Consider the following 24,277-nt stretch of genomic DNA (forward strand, 5'->3'; position numbering starts at 1 on the left):
TCAACAAGCACTACCAGCTCCATCAGCGCACAGACCTTAACGATTTCATCGTCCAGGCACGTAGGTGTCACCTCGGGTCACATTTACACCAGTATTATCCCCCATATCCTGCAGCATATCCCTGTTTGAGGCGTCAATACTCAGGTCACCAGAGTTCAGCACCACAAACCTCCCCATCATCATCCACCAGAAAATCCAGGCTCTTCTCAGCATTGCCCCTGCTGCACCTTATCAGTGGCCTCCAAAGAGGTCCCTCCATGATCCATCACTGGTTCTGTACACTGCTCCAGCATACAGTCACCACCAGATATTTTCTCATCCCACATCAAGCTCACAGACTCGACCCGCATCTCCTCAAGCACAACAGTCTCCTGATGGCCACCAGCAACCACATTAGTTTCCCATGAGTCTGGCCCAGGGGGTCAAAAAGTGATACTGCCATCAGTCACAGTGCATAGATCACCTGCATCACTCTTGTCATTATCAGCCCTGACCTCTAGGGGCGCACATGAGCTCATCCTCAGTCAGTATCAGTCCTGACCTCTAGGGGCATACATGAGCTCATCCTCAGTCATTATCAGCACTGACCTCTAGGGGCATACATGAGCTCATCCTCAGTCATTATCAGTCCTGACCTCTAGGGGCACACATGAGCTCATCCTCAGTCATTATCAGTCCAGACCTCTAGGGGCACACATGAGCTCATCCTCTCAGTCATTATCAGTCCTGACCTCTAGGGGCACACATGAGCTCATCCTCAGTCATTATCAGTCCTGTCCTCTAGGGGCACACATGAGCTCATCCTCAGTCATTATCAGTCCTGTCCTCTAGGGGCGCACATGAGCTCATCCTCAGTCATTATCAGTCCTGACCTCTAGGGGCACACATGAGCTCATCCTCAGTCATTATCAGTCCTGACCTCTAGGGGCACACATGAGATCATCCTCAGTCATTATCAGTCCTGACCTCTAGGGGCACACATGAGATCATCCTCAGTCATTATCAGCCCTGACCTCTAGGGGCACACATGAGCTCATTATCAGTCATTATCAGTCCTGACCTCTAGGGGCACACATGAGCTCATCCTCAGTCATTATCAGTCCTGACCTCTAGGGGCACACATGAGCTCATCCTCAGTCATTATCAGTCCAGACCTCTAGGGGCACACATGAGCTCATCCTCAGTCATTATCAGTCCTGACCTCTAGGGGCACACATGAGCTCATCCCCTGAGTCATTATTAGTCCTGACCTCTAGGGGCACACATGAGCTCATCCTCAGTCATTATCAGTCCTGACCTCTAGGGGCACACATGAGCTCATCCTCAGTCAGTATCAGTCCTGACCTCTAGGGGCATACATGAGCTCATCCTCAGTCATTATCAGCACTGATCTCTAGGGTCACACATGAGCTCATCCTCAGTCATTATCAGTCTTGACCTCTAGGGGCACACATGAGCTCATCCTCAGTCATTATCAGCACTGACCTCTAGGGACACACATGAGCTCATCCTCAGTCATTATCAGTCTTGACCTCTAGGGGCACACATGAGCTCATCCTCAGTCATTATCAGTCTTGACCTCTAGGGGCACACATGAGCTCATCCTCAGTCATTATCAGTCCTGACCTCTAGGGGCGCACATGAGCTCATCCTCAATCATTATCAGTCCTGACCTCTAGGGGCACACATGAGCTCATCCTCAGTCATTATCAGTCCTGACCTCTAGGGGCACAAATGAGCTCATCCCCTCAATCATTATCAGTCCTGACCTCTAGGGGCATACATGAGCTCATCCTCAGTCATTATCAGTCCTTACCTCTAGGGGCATACATGAGCTCATCCTCAGTCATTATCAGCCCTAACCTCTAGGGGTGCACGTGAGCTAATCCTCAGTCATTATCAGTCCTGACCTCTAGGGGCACACATGAGCTCATCCTCAGTCATTATCAGTCCTGACCTCTAGGGGCATACATGAGCTCATCCTCAGTCATTATCAGTCCTGACCTCTAGGGGCGCACATGAGCTTATCTTCTCAGTCATTATCAGTCCTGACCTTTAAGGGCGCACACAAGCTCATCCTCAGTCATTATCAGTCCTGACCTCTAGGGGCACAAATGAGCTCATCCCCTCAATCATTATCAGTCCTGACCTCTAGGGGCATACATGAGCTCATCCTCAGTCATTATCAGTCCTTACCTCTAGGGGCATACATGAGCTCATCCTCAGTCATTATCAGCCCTAACCTCTAGGGGCGCACGTGAGCTAATCCTCAGTCATTATCAGTCCTGACCTCTAGGGGCACACATGAGCTCATCCTCAGTCATTATCAGTCCTGACCTCTAGGGGCATACATGAGCTCATCCTCAGTCATTATCAGTCCTGACCTCTAGGGGCGCACATGAGCTTATCTTCTCAGTCATTATCAGTCCTGACCTTTAAGGGCGCACACAAGCTCATCCTCAGTCATTATCAGTCCTGACCTCTAGGGGCGCACATGAGCTAATCCTCAGTCATTATCAGTCCTGACCTCTAGGGGCACACATGAGCTCATCCCCTCAATCATTATCAGTCCTGACCTCTAGGGGCACACATGAGCTTATCCTCAGTCATTATTAGTCCTGACCTCTAGGGGCATACATGAGCTCATCCTCAGTCATTATCAGTCCTTACCTCTAGGGGCACACATGATCTCATCCTCAGTCATTATCAGCCCTAACCTCTAGGGGCGCACATGAGCTCATCCTCAGTCATTATCAGTCCTTACCTCTAGGGGCACACATGAGCTCATCCTCAGTCATTATCAGTCCTGACCTTTAGGGGCGCACATGAGCTTATCCTCTCAGTCATTATCAGTCCTGACCTTTAGGGGCGCACACGAGCTCATCCTCAGTCATTATCAGTCCTGACCTCTAGGGGCACACATGAGCTCATCCTCAGTCATTATCAGTCCTGACCTCTAGGGGCACACATGAGCTCATCCCCTCAATCATTATCAGTCCTGACCTCTAGGGGCACACATGAGCTCATCCTCAGTCATTATCAGTCCTTACCTCTAGGGGCACACATGAGCTCATCCTCAGTCATTATCAGCCCTAACCTCTAGGGGCGCACATGAGCTCATCCTCAGTCATTATCAGTCCTTACCTCTAGGGGCACACATGAGCTCATCCTCAGTCATTATCAGTCCTAACCTCTAGGGGCAAATATGAGCTCATCCTCAGTCATTATCAGCCCTAACCATTAGGGGCACACATGAGCTTATCCTCAGTCATTATCAGTCCTGACCTTTAGGGGCGCACATGAGCTCATCCTCAGTCATTATCAGTCCTGACCTCTAGGGGCATACATGAGCTCATCCTCAGTCATTATCAGTCCTGACCTCTAGGGGCGCACATGAGCTTATCCTCTCAGTCATTATCAGTCCTGACCTTTAGGGGCGCACACAAGCTCATCCTCAGTCATTATCAGTCCTGACCTCTAGGGGCGCACATGAGCTAATCCTCAGTCATTATCAGTCCTGACCTCTAGGGGCACACATGAGCTCATCCCCTCAATCATTATCAGTCCTGACCTCTAGGGGCACACATGAGCTCATCCTCAGTCATTATTAGTCCTGACCTCTAGGGGCATACATGAGCTCATCCTCAGTCATTATCAGTCCTTACCTCTAGGGGCACACATGATCTCATCCTCAGTCATTATCAGCCCTAACCTCTAGGGGCGCACATGAGCTCATCCTCAGTCATTATCAGTCCTTACCTCTAGGGGCACACATGAGCTCATCCTCAGTCATTATCAGTCCTGACCTCTAGGGGCGCACATGAGCTTATCCTCTCAGTCATTATCAGTCCTGACCTTTAGGGGCGCACACGAGCTCATCCTCAGTCATTATCAGTCCTGACCTCTAGGGGCACACATGAGCTAATCCTCAGTCATTATCAGTCCTGACCTCTAGGGGCACACATGAGCTCATCCCCTCAATCATTATCAGTCCTGACCTCTAGGGGCACACATGAGCTCATCCTCAGTCATTATCAGTCCTTACCTCTAGGGGCACACATGAGCTCATCCTCAGTCATTATCAGCCCTAACCTCTAGGGGCGCACATGAGCTCATCCTCAGTCAGTATCAGTCCTGACCTCTAGGGGCATACATGAGCTCATCCTCAGTCATTATCAGCACTGATCTCTAGGGTCACACATGAGCTCATCCTCAGTCATTATCAGTCTTGACCTCTAGGGGCACACATGAGCTCATCCTCAGTCATTATCAGCACTGACCTCTAGGGACACACATGAGCTCATCCTCAGTCATTATCAGTCTTGACCTCTAGGGGCACACATGAGCTCATCCTCAGTCATTATCAGTCTTGACCTCTAGGGGCACACATGAGCTCATCCTCAGTCATTATCAGTCCTGACCTCTAGGGGCGCACATGAGCTCATACTCAATCATTATCAGTCCTGACCTCTAGGGGCACACATGAGCTCATCCTCAGTCATTATCAGTCCTGACCTCTAGGGGCACACATGAGCTCATCCTCAGTCATTATTAGTCCTGACCTCTAGGGGCACAAATGAGCTCATCCCCTCAATCATTATCAGTCCTGACCTCTAGGGGCATACATGAGCTCATCCTCAGTCATTATCAGTCCTTACCTCTAGGGGCATACATGAGCTCATCCTCAGTCATTATCAGCCCTAACCTCTAGGGGCGCACGTGAGCTAATCCTCAGTCATTATCAGTCCTGACCTCTAGGGGCACACATGAGCTCATCCTCAGTCATTATCAGTCCTGACCTCTAGGGGCATACATGAGCTCATCCTCAGTCATTATCAGTCCTGACCTCTAGGGGCACACATGAGCTCATCCTCAGTCATTATCAGTCCTGACCTCTAGGGGCACACATGAGCTTATCTTCTCAGTCATTATCAGTCCTGACCTTTAGGGGCGCACACAAGCTCATCCTCAGTCATTATCAGTCCTGACCTCTAGGGGCGCACATGAGCTAATCCTCAGTCATTATCAGTCCTGACCTCTAGGGGCACACATGAGCTCATCCCCTCAATCATTATCAGTCCTGACCTCTAGGGGCACACATGAGCTTATCCTCATTCATTATTAGTCCTGACCTCTAGGGGCATACATGATCTCATCCTCAGTCATTATCAGCCCTAACCTCTAGGGGCACACATGAGCTCATCCTCAGTCATTATCAGTCCTGACCTCTAGGGGCACACATGAGCTCATCCTCAGTCATTATTAGTCCTGACCTCTAGGGGCACACATGAGCTCATCCTCAGTCATTATCAGTCCTGACCTCTAGGGGCACACATGAGCTCATCCTCAGTCATTATTAGTCCTGACCTCTAGGGGCACACATGAGCTCATCCTCAGTCATTATCAGTCCTTACCTCTAGGGGCACACATGAGCTCATCCTCAGTCATTATCAGTCCTGACCTCTAGGGGCGCACATGAGCTTATCCTCTCAGTCATTATCAGTCCTGACCTTTAGGGGCGCACACGAGCTCATCCTCAGTCATTATCAGTCCTGACCTCTAGGGGCACACATGAGCTCATCCTCAGTCATTATCAGTCCTGACCTCTAGGGGCACACATGAGCTCATCCCCTCAATCATTATCAGTCCTGACCTCTAGGGGCACACATGAGCTCATCCTCAGTCATTATCAGTCCTGACCTCTAGGGGCACACATGAGCTAATCCTCAGTCATTATCAGTCCTGACCTCTAGGGGCATACATGAGCTCATCCTCAGTCATTATCAGTCCTGACCTCTAGGGGCACACATGAGCTCATCTTCTCAGTCATTATCAGTCCTGACCTCTAGGGGCACACATGAGCTCATCCTCAGTCATTATCAGTCCTGACCTCTAGGGGCACACATGAGCTCATCCTCAGTCATTATCAGTCCTGACCTCTAGGGGCACACATGAGCTCATTATCAGTCCTGACCTCTAGGGGCACAAATGAGCTCCTGGAAGGATTGCGCTGCAGGAGAGAAATCTTATTTGTGTGAATAAATGTTCCTTTTATCAGTCTTCAACTAGTGTGAACACAGGCCAACCTCACACTCCGACACTGGTATGGAGACCTGTGGTGTAAAAAAGCGCACTATGGTGTAGCAAATTCCAAGCACTTATCGCACCGTGTGAATAGATTATACTCACAGGATTTCCAGTGGGTAAATGCGTGTAGAAAACTGGATGGTATCTTCAATTGGACTCTGCTGAAAGAAGAGAACTATAGCGTAGTATGTAGTGACACTTAATGCGCCTGCAACAAGATTCTACTCACAGAACTTCACTGGTAAAGTGCATGGAAAAATTCTCTGCGGAGTCTTCACAGACAGCTGGACAAATAGAACAGGCACGAATCAGGACACTTAGGCATGAGAAATCCTAAAAACAATCCGGCAGATGAAACGCTTCTACACCTGGATGGCAATGAACCACAGCTTCCAAGAAGGACTAGCAGGTAGGATGGATACGCACCAAAGGGTCAGATAAAAAGTTATTTAATGAAAGCCAAAAATTACAGCTATAAAACATATATTAAAAAACTCTGTAGTGCCCGACCCGGGTTTCGCCGTGATGCTTCGTCTGGGGCGTTGATGAGTAATTGAATTCCACAGAGTTTAAATTACCAGGAGAACCTCCCCTATACCACGTCATAGACACATCCACAGAAATACAAAGTAAGAACAAATACATACAAGCAGATGAAATATAATAAAATAAAATATAATAAAAGGCTAATTAGCTAATGGCAAATATATTAAAATAAGCAAGCATTAACGTCACACTCTATATTTAACCCTTGAGGCTGAATTGTTCCCAAAAGGAACATCCATTCAACCTCTTTTTTATTTATTAAGGAAATAAAATCCCCTCCACGGGTAGGTGTGTGCACTAATTCCAGACCAAAAAATCGCAGACCTCTAGGGTTTTTATTATGATGGATTTTAAAATGTAACGAGACGCTGTGGGTCTCGAGACCTTTTTTGATATTGCGTATGTGTTCCTGCACCCGAGTCTTTAGACTCCGTGTAGTCCTACCGACATATTGGAGGCCACAAGGGCACTCCAAAAGATAAATTACGCCAACATTATTGCAGGAAAATTGGCCCCTAATTTTCAGGATGGTATCCTTTGTTTTATTACTGGTGATTGTATCCACAAACCTGCCTCGGTCTTTTAGGATACGGTTTTTGCAAGGTAGGCAAAAGCCGCACCATGTGAACCTACCTTTATCTGTGCGAACGCGTTTTTTTACTAGTGGCGAGACTGGCACTGCGGACCAATTTATTGGTGAGATTGTCGGCTCTTTTAAATATTACAGGAGGCCTTTCTGGCAGATCTTTGCTGAGTACAGGATCATTTTGAAGGATATGCCAATTTTTGCGGATCATGTTTTTAATACAACCCATCTTACTATTAAATTGGGTCAAAAATGTGTATCTGAAATCCTTCTTATGTTCTTTACTATTAATAGTGGTCTGTGAAATGGTGCGCTTTTGTTCTATTTCGTCTTTGCAGTGATCTAAAAATTCATTTTCATATCCTTTTTCCAAGAATCTATTTTTGACCAACTGCCCTTGTTCTCTATAGTCTTCTAACTTGCTACAATTTTTAGAAATACGTAAGAATTGGTTTTTGGGAATATTTTTAAGCCATGATGGATGGTGACAGCTGTTGAGTTCTATATACGTATTCACATCAACCGTTTTGAAGAAGGTCTTAGTTCTGAGTCTCCTCTCTTCCACAAATATAACCAAATCAAGGAAATCCACAGAGATCGCACTGATGTGACTAGTGAATTTTAGATTAAAACTGTTAACGTTAATGCCCGCTATGAAGGCATCCAGACCTTCCCTCTCACCTGACCAGATGAGAAGGCAGTCGTCTATATACCTTCGCCACACTAATAACTGACCCCCTCCCAAATCCTTATTGAGGATCTGGTCAATACTCTCCCTTTCCCACATCGTCATAAAAAGATTGGCGAGGCTTGGGGCGAATTTCGCCCCCATCGCCACGCCGGAGTGCTGAAGATAAAAATTGTCTTTGTAGAGAAAATAATTATGAGTGAGGCAGAAATCAACACATTCCAAGATAAAGGTTTTTTGATCCAACCCCATGTCTGGATCAGTGTCCAACGCTTCCTGAACCCCCCTAATACCTAAACCCTGAGGAATACAGGTATAGAGGGAGGAAACATCGACTGTGGCTAACCACAGGGATCCATGGATTTCTCCAATGTCATTGACTAAATCAATGACACTGGTGGGGTTTTTAAGATAGGAGGGAGCCACTGTCACATATTTCTGCAAGAAGAAATCAATGTATTCAGAGACTCTACTGCTAAGGGAATTAATCCCTGACACAATAGGTCTCCCCGGTGGATTGATGGGATCTTTATGCATCTTCGGCAAAAAATATATGACAGGGGTAACAGGACATTTTAAAAAAAGGTAATCATATTCCTTTTTATTCAGCACCTCCTTCTCCAAACCCTTCTTCAGAATAACCTCCAATTGCCCCTTGAAAGCAACAAGTGGATTATTTTTTAAAACTAAATAAGTATCTCTGTCCGAAAGCAGCCTATCCATTTCCATAGTGTATTGCTCAACATCCATTATGACAACTCCTCCCCCCTTATCTGCCGGTTTTATCACTATCCTATCATTTTTCTCCAGTGTTGGCAGAGATGGTTGTGCGTTCAGATAGTACTTTGCTATATTTAATTTTCTGATATATCTATGGATATCGAGAAATAAACTAAACTTGTTTATACCATTGCTAGGTGCGAATTTTAGTCCCTTTTGTAAAATCCAACCCCGGGGGGGAAGAAAAGCAAGGGGAGTCAATAGGAATCTTCAACCTTAGCAGACATCCGTTATCCAAAGAAGAAAAACTGGTTTTACAAAATGGACTAAAATTCGCACCTAGCAATGGTATAAACAAGTTTAGTTTATTTCTCGATATCCATAGATATATCAGAAAATTAAATATAGCAAAGTACTATCTGAACGCACAACCATCTCTGCCGGCCAACACTGTGACCACCACGGGGGTCTTGCATACTGACCTCCGAAATAGATCTAAATTTTGTCCAAAAAACAAAAACAACGAATGTATAGATGCTTTTAAAAGAAGCCTCCTAAATGAACTAGAGAAGATGGATCACAATCCCAAGAAACAGAATCTTTCAAAAGGGGAGAAGGAAGCATTAAAACAGTTGGAGAAAAATGATAGGATAGTGATAAAACCGGCAGATAAGGGGGGAGGAGTTGTCATAATGGATGTTGAGCAATACACTATGGAAATGGATAGGCTGCTTTCGGACAGAGATACTTATTTAGTTTTAAAAAATAATCCACTTGTTGCTTTCAAGGGGCAATTGGAGGTTATTCTGAAGAAGGGTTTGGAGAAGGAGGTGCTGAATAAAAAGGAATATGATTACCTTTTTTTAAAATGTCCTGTTACCCCTGTCATATATTTTTTGCCGAAGATGCATAAAGATCCCATCAATCCACCGGGGAGACCTATTGTGTCAGGGATTAATTCCCTTAGCAGTAGAGTCTCTGAATACATTGATTTCTTCTTGCAGAAATATGTGACAGTGGCTCCCTCCTATCTTAAAAACCCCACCAGTGTCATTGATTTAGTCAATGACATTGGAGAAATCCATGGATCCCTGTGGTTAGCCACAGTCGATGTTTCCTCCCTCTATACCTGTATTCCTCAGGGTTTAGGTATTAGGGGGGTTCAGGAAGCGTTGGACACTGATCCAGACATGGGGTTGGATCAAAAAACCTTTATCTTGGAATGTGTTGATTTCTGCCTCACTCATAATTATTTTCTCTACAAAGACAATTTTTATCTTCAGCACTCCGGCGTGGCGATGGGGGCGAAATTCGCCCCAAGCCTCGCCAATCTTTTTATGACGATGTGGGAAAGGGAGAGTATTGACCAGATCCTCAATAAGGATTTGGGAGGGGGTCAGTTATTAGTGTGGCGAAGGTATATAGACGACTGCCTTCTCATCTGGTCAGGTGAGAGGGAAGGTCTGGATGCCTTCATAGCGGGCATTAACGTTAACAGTTTTAATCTAAAATTCACTAGTCACATCAGTGCGATCTCTGTGGATTTCCTTGATTTGGTTATATTTGTGGAAGAGAGGAGACTCAGAACTAAGACCTTCTTCAAAACGGTTGATGTGAATACGTATATAGAACTCAACAGCTGTCACCATCCATCATGGCTTAAAAATATTCCCAAAAACCAATTCTTACGTATTTCTAAAAATTGTAGCAAGTTAGAAGACTATAGAGAACAAGGGCAGTTGGTCAAAAATAGATTCTTGGAAAAAGGATATGAAAATGAATTTTTAGATCACTGCAAAGACGAAATAGAACAAAAGCGCACCATTTCACAGACCACTATTAATAGTAAAGAACATAAGAAGGATTTCAGATACACATTTTTGACCCAATTTAATAGTAAGATGGGTTGTATTAAAAACATGATCCGCAAAAATTGGCATATCCTTCAAAATGATCCTGTACTCAGCAAAGATCTGCCAGAAAGGCCTCCTGTAATATTTAAAAGAGCCGACAATCTCACCAATAAATTGGTCCGCAGTGCCAGTCTCGCCACTAGTAAAAAACGCGTTCGCACAGATAAAGGTAGGTTCACATGGTGCGGCTTTTGCCTACCTTGCAAAAACCGTATCCTAAAAGACCGAGGCAGGTTTGTGGATACAATCACCAGTAATAAAACAAAGGATACCATCCTGAAAATTAGGGGCCAATTTTCCTGCAATAATGTTGGCGTAATTTATCTTTTGGAGTGCCCTTGTGGCCTCCAATATGTCGGTAGGACTACACGGAGTCTAAAGACTCGGGTGCAGGAACACATACGCAATATCAAAAAAGGTCTCGAGACCCACAGCGTCTCGTTACATTTTAAAATCCATCATAATAAAAACCCTAGAGGTCTGCGATTTTTTGGTCTGGAATTAGTGCACACACCTACCCGTGGAGGGGATTTTATTTCCTTAATAAATAAAAAAGAGGTTGAATGGATGTTCCTTTTGGGAACAATTCAGCCTCAAGGGTTAAATATAGAGTGTGACGTTAATGCTTGCTTATTTTAATATATTTGCCATTAGCTAATTAGCCTTTTATTATATTTTATTTTATTATATTTCATCTGCTTGTATGTATTTGTTCTTACTTTGTATTTCTGTGGATGTGTCTATGACGTGGTATAGGGGAGGTTCTCCTGGTAATTTAAACTCTGTGGAATTCAATTACTCATCAACGCCCCAGACGAAGCATCACGGCGAAACCCGGGTCGGGCACTACAGAGTTTTTTAATATATGTTTTATAGCTGTAATTTTTGGCTTTCATTAAATAACTTTTTATCTGACCCTTTGGTGCGTATCCATCCTACCTGCTAGTCCTTCTTGGAAGCTGTGGTTCATTGCCATCCAGGTGTAGAAGCGTTTCATCTGCCGGATTGTTTTTAGGATTTCTCATGCCTAAGTGTCCTGATTCGTGCCTGTTCTATTTGTCCAGCTGTCTGTGAAGACTCCGCAGAGAATTTTTCCATGCACTTTACCAGTGAAGTTCTGTGAGTAGAATCTTGTTGCAGGCGCATTAAGTGTCACTACATACTACGCTATAGTTCTCTTCTTTCAGCAGAGTCCAATTGAAGATACCATCCAGTTTTCTACACGCATTTACCCACTGGAAATCCTGTGAGTATAATCTATTCACACGGTGCGATAAGTGCTTGGAATTTGCTACACCATAGTGCGCTTTTTTACACCACAGGTCTCCATACCAGTGTCGGAGTGTGAGGTTGGCCTGTGTTCACACTAGTTGAAGACTGATAAAAGGAACATTTATTCACACAAATAAGATTTCTCTCCTGCAGCGCAATCCTTCCATATACTCCTATACAACGGACTTTTCCCACATTGTCTCTGGATTTGCAGCGCTAGAGAGGACGAGTATTTTCTACAGAGACTTCATTTTATTTTATTTTCACAAATGAGCTCCTCCTGTCACACGGGTTGCGATTTGATCGCAGAGTTCCCTCTGGTGACTGACAATTCATGAAAAGCAGTGAATTTCTCTACTGCAGACACTGCTTTTATCGGGTTTTGGGCCCATTTCCTGAGATGGAGGCAGGTTAGACACTGTAAACACAATGGTATTACAGCTTTTACATAACTGTTGTGTCTTTTTCATCAGCCACCCTTTCAATTAGCCGTTATTGTCCATTTGACTTTTTATTGAACCTTCAATAGAAACCAGTATGGTCTCTGCACACTAAGGACTCTTCCAGCAGCTGAGCAGCACTCTGCAGACTGACCTTGGACTCTCAGAACTCTGTCAGCAGCTGAGCAGTACGCTCTGCAGACTGATCTGGGACCCCCCACTCTCAGGACTCTTTTCCAGCAGCAGAGAAGCACGCTCTGCAGACAGATCTGGGACCCCCCACGCTCAGGACTCTTTTCCAGCAGCTGAGCAGCACGCTCTGCAGACTGATCCGGGACCCCCCACGCTCAGGACTCTGTCAGCAGCTCAGCAGCACGCTCTGCAGACTGATCTGGGACCCCCCACGCTCAGGACTCTTTTGAGCAGCAGAGAAGCACGCTCTGCAGACAGATCTGGGACCCCCCACGCTCAGGACTCTTTTGAGCAGCAGAGAAGCACGCTCTGCAGACAGATCTGGGACCCCCCATTCTCAGGACTCTTTTCCAGTAGCTGAGCAGTACGCTCTGCAGACTGATCTGGGACCCCCCACTCTCAGGACTCTTTTCCAGTAGCTGAGCAGCACGCTCTGCAGACTGATCTGGGACCCCCCACTCTCAGGACTCTTTTCCAGCAGCAGAGAAGCACGCTCTGCAGACAGATCTGGGACCCCCCACGCTCAGGACTCTTTTCCAGCAGCTGAGCAGCACGCTCTGCAGACTGATCCGGGACCCCCCACGCTCAGGACTCTGTCAGCAGCTCAGCAGCACGCTCTGCAGACTGATCTGGGACCCCCCACGCTCAGGACTCTTTTGAGCAGCAGAGAAGCACGCTCTGCAGACAGATCTGGGACCCCCCACGCTCAGGACTCTTTTGAGCAGCAGAGAAGCACGCTCTGCAGACAGATCTGGGACCCCCCATTCTCAGGACTCTTTTCCAGTAGCTGAGCAGTACGCTCTGCAGACTGATCTGGGACCCCCCACTCTCAGGCCTCTTTTCCAGTAGCTGAGCAGCACGCTCTGCAGACTGATCTGGGACCCCCCACTCTCAGGACTCTTTTCCAGCAGCAGAGAAGCACGCTCTGCAGACAGATCTGGGACCCCCCACGCTCAGGACTCTTTTCCAGCAGCTGAGCAGCACGCTCTGCAGACTGATCCGGGACCCCCCACGCTCAGGACTCTGTCAGCAGCTCAGCAGCACGCTCTGCAGACTGATCTGGGACCCCCCACGCTCAGGACTCTTTTGAGCAGCAGAGAAGCACGCTCTGCAGACAGATCTGGGACCCCCCATGCTCAGGACTCTTTTGAGCAGCAGAGAAGCACGCTCTGCAGACAGATCTGGGACCCCCCACGCTCAGGACTCTTTTGAGCAGCAGAGAAGCACGCTCTGCAGACAGATCTGGGACCCCCCATTCTCAGGACTCTTTTCCAGTAGCTGAGCAGCACGCTCTGCAGACTGATCTGGGACCCCCCACGCTCAGGACTCTTTTCCAGCAGCAGAACAGCACGCTCTGCAGACTGAGCTAAGGGCTCTTTCACACCTGCGTTCTTGTCTTCCGGCACAGAGTTCCGTCGTCGGGGCTCTATGCCGGAAGAATCCTGATCAGTTTTATCCTAATGCATTCTGAATGGAGTGAAATCCGTTCAGGATGCATCAGGATGTCTTCAGTTCCGGAACGGAACGTTTTTTGGCCGGAGAAAATACCGCAGCATGCTGCGCTTTTTGCTCCGGCCAAAAATCCGGAACACTTGCCGCAAGGCCGGATCCGGAATTAATGCCCATTGAAAGGCATTGATCCGGATCCGGCCTTAAGCTAAACGTCGTTTCGGCGCATTGCCGCATCCGACATTTAGCTTTTTCTGAATGGTTACCATGGCTGCCGGGACGCTAAAGTCCTGGCAGCCATGGTAAAGTGTAGTGGGGAGCGGGGGAGCAGCATACTTACCGTCCGTGCGGCTCCCCGGGCGCTCCAGAGTGACGTCAGGGCGCCCCAAGCTCATGGATCATGTGATCACATGGATCCCGTCAACCATGCGCATGGGGCGCTCTGACGTCATTCTGAAGCGCCCGGGGAGCCGCACGGACTGTAAGTATACCGCTCCCCCGCTCCCCGCTCCTTCTATGGCAACCAGGACTTTAATAGCGTCCTGGGTGCCATAGTAACACTGAACGCATTTGGAAGACGGTTCCGTCTTCAAATGCTTTCAGTACACTTGCGTTTTTCCGGATCCGGCGGGCACCTCCGGCAAGTGGAGTACACGCCGGATCCGGACAACGCAAGTGTGAAAGAGGCCTAAGACTCCCCATGCTCAGAACTATTTGTGCTGTTCCTTTCATATTGAATTTCTGCACTGTATTATTTCTTCTTTCACCTATGTTGTTTAAGTCTATTGTTCTCTGCTGCCATCTGCTGGCCGGAATTTGTATGCTGCACGCCTCGTTCGTTGTCTATAAAGTTTTTTCTCTGGGCGTGGTTTTAGCAGCCTTGGGCCTGGTCACTTCCTGTAGCCTTTTTCAGTGCTGCATCCTTTGTGACTGGAGACACACACCTCGGCTTGTGAAGGCATCAGTTTTTGACCAGCAGTTGCCTCAGGAAAGACATCCACATGACAGCATCTACTCCATTCCTGCATTCCATCACTGTATGTCACTGCTCTGGATCAATAAACCACGTTTGATTGCATCCTCCTGTCTACGTCTGGGTCCATCTAACCTGAGCATCTGCCGGTCCGGTCTGCTCCACTGCTTGGATACGAAGGTAGGACAGTCACAAAGCCATTATCAGTTACACCTTCATTCGCCTTCATGTGGGGACAGAACAGTCAGAAACTGCCTTAAAGCCTTATACCCCAGTCAATATCCGTCTGAATGTCCAATGCCGGCTGCAGGTTCCCTCAGAGCCCAGGGCCACACTCAGGAACCTCCCCTGCAACAGGCCCACTCCCAGCAAATCTGCCCGGCAACAGTGCGTGTCCCATAAGCCTAAGGGGAAGCACGGCGTGTCCGCAGTAGATATACTCTCGCCTGGAAGTCCTCCACTACTCGCCAAGCCACTTTCTACATCCTATATTAACCCTTGCTCGCATGATATAAGAACTGTTCACGCACGCGGGGCCTCCCTCAAACCAAAACCCCGCAATTCACTCAAAACACCTTGGGAAACTCATCGGGTGCCTCATCTGAGCCACACTGCAATTTTCAGCCTCCAATTCAAAAGTTCATTTTCTTAAAGAGACAGCGCACCTTAAATAAAAATGGCCGAAAAGGACCTCGTACAGTTCCCCAGTGATGAAACAAAGCAAATGCAACCTGATACTGATCATTATGAAGAGCTGGAGGTAGAACCCACACTTCCGGCAGACCAAGTCACGCGACCAAGGCGCTCTCTCAAACCAACTATAAAGATCACAGAAAACTATCACACCAGGAAAGATGAGCTATGTGACGACCTGGAAGATCTATGGGAACGAGTTTCCTCCCTCATATCAGGACTTAAGTCCTCCTCAGGCAATGCCACCAGTTTACAAGTTACCGTCGGGCGGCTGAACGCAGCCCATGAAAGATACAAGAGACTGTCCACAAGGTATATAACCTTTCTAAAAAACTCTAATATTGAAGAAGCCCCGTCAGAATTATGCAAGGCAGAATCAATAGACAGACAAAGAGACGCCATGGTGCTGGATGCTAAAGATAAAGTGGAACTCCGCATCTCTCATTTGCAAGAAACCAGATCACACAGATCGCATTCATCCAAACATTCCTCGCGGTCCTACAGATCATCATGCTCTAGAAGCTCCGCCCTGAGCGACAGATTACTAGAGGCCCGCATAAATGCAGAGCAATCCAAAGTGAGGCGTTCCTTCACCGAAAAAGAAGTCCTTGTGAGGGCAGAAGCAGAAGCCAAGAGGGCAGAAGCGGAGGCAGAAGCCAAGAGGGCAGAAGCAGAGGCTCGAATAAAGATCCTTGAATCAGAGAGGGAAGAGGAAATCGCATTAGCAAGAGTAAGACTACTTGAGCAAGCATTGAGCCAAGGCCTTGATTCAGTCTGCTTGCCGCCAGAGGAGATAGACGGTCCAGCTGATCGCACCAGCGACTACATACTGAAACAGTTATCTGCACCACCCCCAGTGTGCAGTACCGTCCAAGCCAACAACACTGAAACCTCCAAGTCAGCTCTACCTGCAGTGCCAGCGATACCCACAGCACCAGAGCAATCCAATAACAGTCGCCCAGACGCACCCTCTCAAGGACAGTTATTACAGCAAGATGGCTACCAGGTGTTTCCTGGCCTACCTCCACAGCTCAAGCAGCAGTCATCAGAATCTACAGAGGCTAGACCACAGCTCAACCCTGCAGCAACATCATTCTACCCGGAAGCATCTCACCCTTTCACGCCACGCAGCCTATACGCCCCAGGGGCATCACAAGTTGTCATGGCAACAAGCAGTGAGAAATCAGATATGTCTGAGTTTGCCAGGTTTATGGTGAGCAGAGAGCTAATTAACACCAGTCTCTCAAAATTTGATGACCGTGCGGAGAGCTACAGAGCCTGGAAGGCAACCCTCAAAGCCGCCATCGCCAACCTCAACCTAATCGCAGAGCAGGAGCTTGACCTCTTGATCAAATGGCTGGGCCCAGGCTCCACAAATCGCATCAAGAGCCTTAGAACTGTCTATGTGGGACAAGCAGATGCAGGTCTCGCTGCAGCCTGGCAGAGACTCGAACGCACCTTTGGCAGTGCAGAAGCAATAGAGAAGGCACTATTCAGGAGACTGCAGAACGTCCCCAAGATCAGTCTCAAGGATGTCCATAAGCTTCAGGATTTAAGTGATTTGCTCATGGAACTGGAGCTCGCCAAAAGAGACCCTCGTCTGTCCGGGCTGTGCTACCTGGATACAGCCCATGGGGTGAACCCAATTGTCGTGAAGTTACCATACAGCCTGCAAGAGAAGTGGGCGGCATCATTCTCAAGGTACAAAAGAGTGCATGACGTCACTTTTCCCCCATTTATTCATTTCTGTAGATTCATCGATGAACAGTCCCAGATGAGGAATGACCCCAGCCTCGACTTCCTGGAGTTCAATACTACAGCTTCAGCGACACCATCATCAAGGTATGAAAGTATTGTGCATAAACACAGAGACTTTAAGAGCAGCGTGAATGTTAGAAAGACTAACCTACCATCATCTGCAGTACCCACTGGTAGACAGTACACTACCTCATCAGGAGACAAGGCCTTCAATCGTGAATGTCCCATTCATAAAAAACCACACTCACTGAACAAATGCAGAGGATTTAGATCCAAAACCATACAGGAGCGCAAGAAAGTCCTCACCGAGCTTGGGGTATGCTTCAGGTGCTGCGCTTCATTGGAGCACATGGCTAAGGACTGTAAATCCATTATCAAGTGTGAGGAGTGTCATAGTGAAAGACATGCCTCAGCTATGCACCCAACTCCACTCACAAGGGATTCACCGGCTGCTGTCACCACCAGTCCTGCTCCGAGTCATGGCGGGGAGCCCCAGAACTAAGCTAACGCAGCCACTGCTGTTTCCTGCTCATGCTTGGACGTATGTGGGGAGGGCCAGAGTGAGAAATGTTGTGCCCGCATATGCCTAATCAAGGTCTACCCGGAGGGGCTACCAGAAAAGGCAGTAAAAATGTATGCCATCATTGACGACCAAAGCAACCGCTCCCTAGTAGGACCTAAATTCTTTGAAGCCTTTGGTATAAAGGGACCGTCAGAACCCTACATCTTAAACACCTGCTCGGGTCGCATAGAGACTAGCGGCAGGAGGGCACTAGGATTCATCGCTTGTTCCGTCAGTGGAAATACGGAAATACCTCTACCGACGCTGATCGAATGTGATCAAATACCCAACCATAGGGATGAAATTCCTACCCCGGAAGCTGCATTTCACCATCCACACCTAAGGCACCTAGCCAACGTTATCCCACCTATGGACAACAACGCCGAGATTCTACTCCTGCTTGGCAGAGACAATCTAAGGGTACACAAGGTGCGTCAACAGTGTAATGGTCCCGACTATGCACCATACGCCCAGAGACTGGACTTGGGATGGGTAGTCATAGGAAATGTATGTTTGGATCAGCCAAAAATCCACTCATTTAAAACGTACGTGCGTGGAGATGGACGCACAACTTGCATTAAGCCTTGCCCTCATCACTATGAGGTGAAAGAGAAGCCTCCAGACCTCATACAACCACCTGACGACATTCCTCCCTACTTTGCTGACAACTTGGGAAGATTAGTCTTTCACACAAGCAAGGACGATGATAAAGTAGCTTTGTCAGTAGAGGACAGAGAATTTATCAAGATAATGGACAATGAGTTCCTTAAAGACGAAACCAATCACTGGGTTTCTCCATTACCCTTCCGAGCTACCAGGGTGAGACTCCCGAACAATAGGGAACAAGCTCTGTCTAGATTTAACTCTCTTCAGCGTACCATGAACAGCAAGCCTGAGATGAGAGAACACATCGTTGCCTTTATCGACAAAATATTTCGCAACAACCATGCAGAACCAGCTCCATCCTTAGGGAAGAACGACGAGTGCTGGTACTTGCCTTCATTTGGAGTGTATCACCCACGGAAACCTAATCAAATTAGGGTTGTTTTCGACTCAAGTGCCAAACATCAAGGTGTATCTCTTAATGATGTCCTTCTCACAGGTCCTAATCTGACGAATAACCTAGTTGGAGTGCTGATGAGGTTCAGAAAAGAGCTCGTTGCCATCACCGCCGACATTGAACAGATGTTCCACTGTTTCGTAGTCAGAGAGGACCACCGGAATTTCCTCAGGTTTCTGTGGTACAAGAATAACGACACCAACGCAGAGATGGCAGAATATCGTATGAGGGTACACGTATTTGGAAACAGCCCTTCACCTGCCGTGGCAACTTACGGCCTTCGGCGCACTGCATTAGAGGGAGAATCCAAGTACGGTAAAGATGCCAGAGACTTTGTAGAAAAGGACTTCTACGTAGACGATGGACTCAAATCACTACCGACTGAAGAAGCGGCTATCGATCTGCTCAAAAGGACTCAAAGTATGTTGTACCAAGCTAAACTTAGACTACACAAAATTGCTTCAAACAGCCTGGCTGTTATGAGGGCCTTCGAATCAGGCGATCATGCACCAGGATTCAAGGGCATTAACTTGGGACTGGACAGTCCACCTGTGCAGAGGAGCTTGGGCCTCAGATGGGATCTCTCGGCTGACTCCTTCGGTTTTCAGATAAGTTGTGCAGACAAGCCATTCACAAAGCGAGGCGTCCTATCAGTGGTAAACAGCCTATTTGATCCGCTGGGATTTGTAGCGCCCATCACCATACAAGGTAAATCTCTACTGAGACAGTTTTCTGAAACAGTCAAGGATTGGGATACCCCACTTCCCTCCGAGAAAGAGCAAAAATGGGAAGCCTGGAAGCGATCCTTGTGTGCCTTGGATGAGATCCACATCCCGAGATGCTATATTAAAACTTCACTTTCCTCTAGCATAAGGAAAGAACTCCACGTGTTCTCGGACGCCTCCACGGAGGCCATCGCAGCGGTTGCCTATCTGAAGGTGACAGAACCCAACAACCAAAATCACGTTGGATTCGTCTTTGGTAAGGCTAAGTTAGCCCCCAAGCCCGATCATACTATTCCCAGACTGGAACTTTGTGGGACTGTGTTGGCAGTGGAGATTGCGGATTTCATACAACAAGAACTGGGTGTCGACATAGCTGAAGTCCAGTATTACACCGACAGTAAGGTCGTTTTAGGTTACATCCACAATCGGACAAAGCGATTTTATGTGTACGTTAGTAACCGCATAGAGAGAATCAGGAGGTCCTCCAAACCTGAACAATGGCACTACGTACCATCCGAACTTAATCCGGCAGATCATGCCACTAGGCCTATGTCTATAGGTTTCTTTACTAACTCTACTTGGCTTACAGGTCCAGAGTTTCTGCTTGGAGAGGCAGACGAATGTGTACAGGAAGTTTTCAGCATCCAGGATCCGGATAATGATCCAGAAATCCGCGCTGAAGTTAGTGCATTAGTCACTGGGACAAAGCAAACAGCCAGCTTCGGTTGTCAGCGCTTTGAGCGTTTCTCCAGCTGGATGAGACTCGTCAGAACTATTGCAAGGTTAGTGCACATTGCAAGATGTTATCATAATACTCACCAAGATAAAGATTGTCATGGTTGGCATGCCTGTCATAAACCCTTCTCTGCTGAGAACATCTCTCATAGTGAGTACCTCATAATACGTCACGTCCAGCAGGAAAATTTCAACATAGAATGGAAGTGCTTGTACAACAAACAGCAGATTCCTTTAAAAAGTCCTCTTGCCAACTTAAATCCAGTTATCGACAGTTTTGGCTTGCTAAGAGTTGGTGGTCGTTTGAATCAAGCCCACCTGGGAATTGCAGAACAAAATCCTCTCATCATTCCCAGCAAGCATCATATCACCGTCTTGCTAATCCGACACTACCACGAAAGGGCCGAACACCAAGGCAGGCAAATTACTGAGGGCAAATTACGGTCTGCTGGCCTTTGGATTATAGGTATGAAAAAACGTGTGGCCCAAGTACTGCATGAATGTGTGCACTGTCGTAAAGCAAGAGGAAAACAACTACACCAACAAATGGCCGACTTGCCTGCGGATAGACTATGCACAGAGCCACCTTTCACCTATGTTGGCCTAGATGTCTTTGGGCCATGGATGGTGTTCGCACACAGGACCCGCGGCGGTCACGCAAACAGTAAGCGTTGGGCTGTACTATTTACTTGCATGAGCGTGCGAGCAGTTCACATAGAGGTGATAGAATCTATGGACACATCCAGCCTTATCAATGCCTTAAGACGGTTCTTCGCAATCAGAGGACCAGTTAAACAATTGAGGTCTGACCAGGGAAGCAACTTCATCGGAGCTTGTAGAGAACTTAACATCGACACCAAGTCCATTCAAGATCAGTTGGCGGAAAAAGGTTGCACCTGGATTTTCAATCCTCCTCATAGTTCCCACATGGGAGGCTCCTGGGAGAGAATGATCGGCATCTCACGCAACATCTTAAATTCTATGCTGATGGATGTAAACTCGTCAAGACTCACACATGAGACTCTAGTCACCCTTCTTGCCGAAGTTTCGGCCATTATCAATTCAAGACCCCTTGTGCCAGTGTCTATGGATCCTGAAACACCAGCCATACTGACTCCGGCTATTCTACTTACCCAAAAAACTGAGAGTACGCTAATACCTAGTGGAGAATTTACTCATGCCAACATCTATCAAAAACACTGGAAACGTGTACAATACCTAGCAGATTACTTCTGGAACAGGTGGCGAAAGGAGTACCTCAGTATTCTTCAAGGAAGAAGAAAATGGCAACACAACAAACCAAACTTGAAGGAAGGAGACCTTGTATTGATGAAAGAGCAACAAACCGAAAGGAATGACTGGCCTATCGGACTAATTTCAAAGGTTTTCCCTAGAAAGGATGGCAAGGTCCGGAAGGTGGAGTTGAAGATCTTCAGGAAAGGCGAGCTTAAAACGTTCTCAAGACCAATCAACGAACTCATTTTAATATTGCCCATCGAGAACGTCCCTGCAGGGTGAACAGGACTGTATCTAGCTTCGCAGATCTTCTCCATTCCAAGTTGGAACACAGGACTAATCTATGTTTGCATTCTAACATGTTTTTCTTTTATAGGTTGTTTATATTTTATGGACATTCGTCATAGTGAAATCCCCAAAGTGAATTTCAGACGGGGAGTGTGCTGTTCCTTTCATATTGAATTTCTGCACTGTATTATTTCTTGTTTTACCTATGTTGTTTAAGTCTATTGTTCTCTGCTGCCATCTGCTGGCCAGAATTTGTATGCTGCACGCCTTCGTTCTTGTTAAATAAAGTTTTTTCTCTGGGCGTGGTTTTAGCAGCCTTGGGCCTGGTCACTTCCTGTAGCCTTTTTCAGTGCTGCATTCTTTGTGACTGGAGACACACACCTCGGCTTGTGAAGGCATCAGTTTTTGACCAGCAGTTGCCTCAGCAGTTGCCTCAGGAAAGACATCCACATCACAGCATCTACTGCATTCCTGTATTGTATCACTGTGTGTCACTGCTCTGGATCAAATAAACCCACGTTTGATTGCATCCTCATGTCTACGTCTGGGTCCATCTAACCTGAGCATCTGCCGGTCCGGTCTGCTCCACTGCTTGGATACGAAGGTAGGCCAGTCACAAAGCCATTATCAGTTACACCTTCAATCGCCTTCATGTGGGGACAGAACACTATTCCAGCAGCTGAGTGTAACGCCCCAGAGTGGCATTATCACCTTTGCACCTTGCTACTGTTTCCTACGGTTAATGAAGTATCATCCTGTGTATTAATTTCCAGGTCTTGCAAGATGTATATTCCTATTTCTTGTTATGTGACTGTGTAAGTGTAATGTACCTGGTTCACCAGCAGATGGCGGCAAGCATGGCAGAGCTACATTTGCAGAGGATGGAACCTTCTTTCCATTCTTTTCCCTCCCTCTAACCTCCGAATCCAGGAGTAAAGTTTCCCTGGATAAAGTGAGAGACAGACCAGACTACAGAAAGTGAACTACAGCATAAAGAAGAAGCTGAGTTTCATAGTCAGCCTGTTAGTACAGCAGAGCCAAAGAGAGCAACAGATGTAGCAGAGCAGAGTTTGTTTGCCTGCCACCGTTAATGCCAAAGCCTGCTGGAAGCCAAGACAAAGTCTGCAAACTGTTTGAGGAAAAGTTTATACAAGTAAAGCTGTTCAACTTCATCACAGGGTCTAGACTTAATTTATTATTTATCCCCAATGACTACTACCTCCTTTTTCTGCAGTTTCGGAGGTAGGAGCACTGTGACAAGTGCAACACCATTAAGGGACAGTTAGGCCACCCACCACCACTCTGGCATTCCTACCCTGGGTACTATTCCAGCAGGTGAGCAGCACGCTCTGCAGACTGATCTGGGACCCCCCCCACGCTCAGGACTCTTTTCCAGTAGCTGAGTAGCACGCTCTGCAGACTGATCTGGGACTCCCCACTCTCAGGACTCTTTTCCAGCAGCTGAGCAGCACGCTCTGCAGACTGATCTGGGACTCTCTCCATGCTCAGGACTCTTTTCCAGCAGCTGAGCAGCACGCTCTGCAGACTGATCTGGGACCCCCCCACGCTCAGGACTCTTTTCCAGTAGCTGAGCAGCACGCTCTGCAGACAGATCTGGGACCCCCCACGCTAAGGACTCTTTTCCAGTAGCTGAGCAGCACGCTCTGCAGACTGATCTGGGACCCCCCACGCTAAGGACTCTTTTTTCCAGTAGCTGAGCAGCACGCTCTGCAGACTGATCTGGGACCCCCCACTCTCAGGACTCTTTTCCAGCAGCTGAGCAGCACGCTCTGCAGACTGATCTGGGACCCCCCACTCTCAGGACTCTTTTCCAGCAGCTGAGTAGCACGCTCTGCAGACTGATCTGGGACCCCCCACTCTCAGGACTCTTTTCCAGCAGCTGAGCAGCACGCTCTGCAGACTGATCTGGGACCCCCCACTCTCAGGACTCTTTTCCAGCAGCTGAGCAGCACGCTCTGCAGACTGATCTGGGACCCCCCACTCTCAGGACTCTTTTCCAGCAGCTGAGTAGCACGCTCTGCAGACTGATCTGGGACCCCCCACTCTCAGGACTCTTTTCCAGCAGCTGAGCAGCACGCTCTGCAGACTGATCTGGGACCCCCCACTCTCAGGACTCTTTTCCAGCAGCTGAGTAGCACGCTCTGCAGACTGATCTGGGACCCCCCACTCTCAGGACTCTTTTCCAGCAGCTGAGCAGCACGCTCTGCAGACTGATCTGGGACCCCCCACTCTCAGGACTCTTTTCCAGCAGCTGAGCAGCACGCTCTGCAGACTGATCTGGGACCCCCCACTCTCAGGACTCTTTTCCAGCAGCTGAGTAGCACGCTCTGCAG

At 47.6% G+C, this 24,277-nt stretch overlaps 1 protein-coding gene across 2 annotated transcripts in view; it reads right to left on the minus strand.

The window, feature by feature from the left end:
* Window positions 1–24,277, minus strand: part of LOC120991952 (killer cell lectin-like receptor subfamily G member 1) — a 128,527-nt gene that overhangs the window by 98,250 nt on the left and 6,000 nt on the right. The gene's annotated exons all lie outside the window — the stretch shown is intronic.

This window comes from Bufo bufo, chromosome 2 (genome assembly GCF_905171765.1).
Source record: "Bufo bufo chromosome 2, aBufBuf1.1, whole genome shotgun sequence".
Classification (NCBI taxonomy): Eukaryota; Metazoa; Chordata; class Amphibia; order Anura; family Bufonidae; genus Bufo; species Bufo bufo.